The sequence below is a fragment of the Hibiscus syriacus genome, unplaced genomic scaffold, assembly GCF_006381635.1.
Source record: "Hibiscus syriacus cultivar Baekdansim isolate YM2019G1 unplaced genomic scaffold, ASM638163v2 tig00111659_pilon, whole genome shotgun sequence".
NCBI lineage: Eukaryota > Viridiplantae > Streptophyta > Magnoliopsida > Malvales > Malvaceae > Hibiscus > Hibiscus syriacus.
In genome coordinates this window covers 681,945-684,072 of record NW_024063149.1, presented here as the reverse complement: position 1 = coordinate 684,072, position 2,128 = coordinate 681,945, and positions in this window count along the sequence as shown.

The window sequence follows — 2,128 nt, the reverse complement described above, 5'->3', positions numbered from 1 at the left end:
TATTAACGTGAATAGTGAATTTTGTGAATAGTAAAAATTTTATCGGCGATACGAATTGATCGACGGAGGTGTTCTAATACACGGTGGTTCGCAAGAATTGTCAGAAACGATCCAAACGAATCCAGATTCGAGTGGGAGCGATGGCTGCAGACGAAGGGAATGTGAAAATTAAAAAGTTCGATGGTGCGGACTTTGGCTTTTGGAAGATGCAGATCGAAGATTTTCTGTACCAAAAAAAATCTATATCAACCCCTCTCAGGAAAGCAACCAGAGGGCATGAAGAATGAAGACTGGGCTCTTCTCGACAGACAAGCCCTCGGAGTTATCCGACTGACGTTATCCCACAATGTTGCTTTCAATATAGCAAAGGAAAAGACCACGGAGGGTCTTATGGTGGCTCTCTCTAGTATGTATGAGAAGCCATCGGCCTCAAACAAAGTTCATTTGATGAGGCGATTATTCAATTTGCGGATGACGGAAGGGGCATCGGTGGCACAACACCTAAATAAACTCAACACAATCACAACCCAGTTGAGTTCTGTGGAAATTGAATTCGATGATGAAGTTTGAGCTTTAATTCTCTTATCATCTTTACCAGACAGTTGGAATGCTACTGTTACAGCAGTCAGCAATTTGTCGGGAAACAGCAAATTAAAATTCGACGATGTTCGGGATCTGGTACTGAGCGAAGAAATTCGACGGAGAGAAACAGGTGAAGCATCAACCTCCTCATCCTTGCACACGGAGTCTAGAGGGAGAACTTCAGAAAGAAATTTAAATCGTGGCAGATCCAAATCCAGACGGGGAAAATCAAGAACAAGAAATAAAGATTTTACCTGTTATAATTGCGGCAAGAATGGTCACTTCAAAAGAGATTGCGAGCACCGAAGAAAAATACCGGCGCACAGGAATCTGCCAACATGACGGAGAAGATAGGTAATGCCATGATTTTAAGTGTCAACAGTCCGATTGAATCATGGATCTTGGATTCAGGGGCATCTTTCCACTCTAACCCATGCCGAGAAATCATGGAGAACTATATCAGTGGTGATTTTGGGAAGGTTCATCTAGCTGATGATGAAACCTTGAAGATTGTCGGAAAAGGAGACATCCAACTAAAGTTGCCAAACCAGACCACCTGGACGCTGAAAGGAGTGAGACATATTCCTGGCCTCAAAAGAAATTTGATTTCTGTAGGACAGCTTGATGGTGAAGGATTTAGCACAACTTTTTCAGGCTGTGAATGGAAGATTACCAAAGGAGCACTCGTCATTGCTCGTGGTAAGAAGACTAGTACTCTCTATGTAACCTCAAACTTAGAGAATATCATTGCAGTAACAAATGCTGATGGAAAATCAAACCTATGGCACCAAAGGCTTGGCCATATGAGCGAGAAAGGGATGAAGATACTTTTTTCAAAAGGGAAGCTGCCGGATCTAAAGAATGTAGATGTCGGACTATGCAAGGATTGCATCTTTGGCAAATAAAAGAAAGTCAGCTTTGCAAAGATTGGCAAGACACCCAAGGCTGAAAAGTTAGAGTTGGTTCATACTGATGTATGGGGACCATCTCCAGTTCCATCTCTTGCAGGCTCACTATATTATGTTACCTTCACCGATGATTCTACAAGGAAGGTGTGGATTTATTTTCTGAAGAAGAAATCAGAAGTCTTTGATACCTTCAGAAAATGGAAGGCCATGGTGGAAAATGAGACTGGTTTGAAAGTCAAGCGGTTGAGGTCTGACAATGGAGGAGAGTACAGAAATAGGAGATTCAGAGATTTTTGCGCAAACAATGGGATCAAGATGGAGACAACAGTTCCCATGACACCACAGCAGAATGGTGTAGCAGAGCGCATGAACATAACCCTGAATGAACGTGCCAGAAGCATGAGGATACATTCCGGATTGCCCAAATTTTTATGGGCTGAAGCTATCAACACTGCAACTTACCTAATCAACCGTGGGCCCTCAGTTCCTTTGGATGGTGGAATACCAAAGGAAGTTTGGAGCAAGAAAGAAATAAACCTTTCACACTTAAGAGTGTTTGGTTGTATTTCTTATGTACACATAGATTCTGCTGAAAGAAGTAAACTTGATGCCAAGTCCAAAAAATGCGTCTTTGTTGG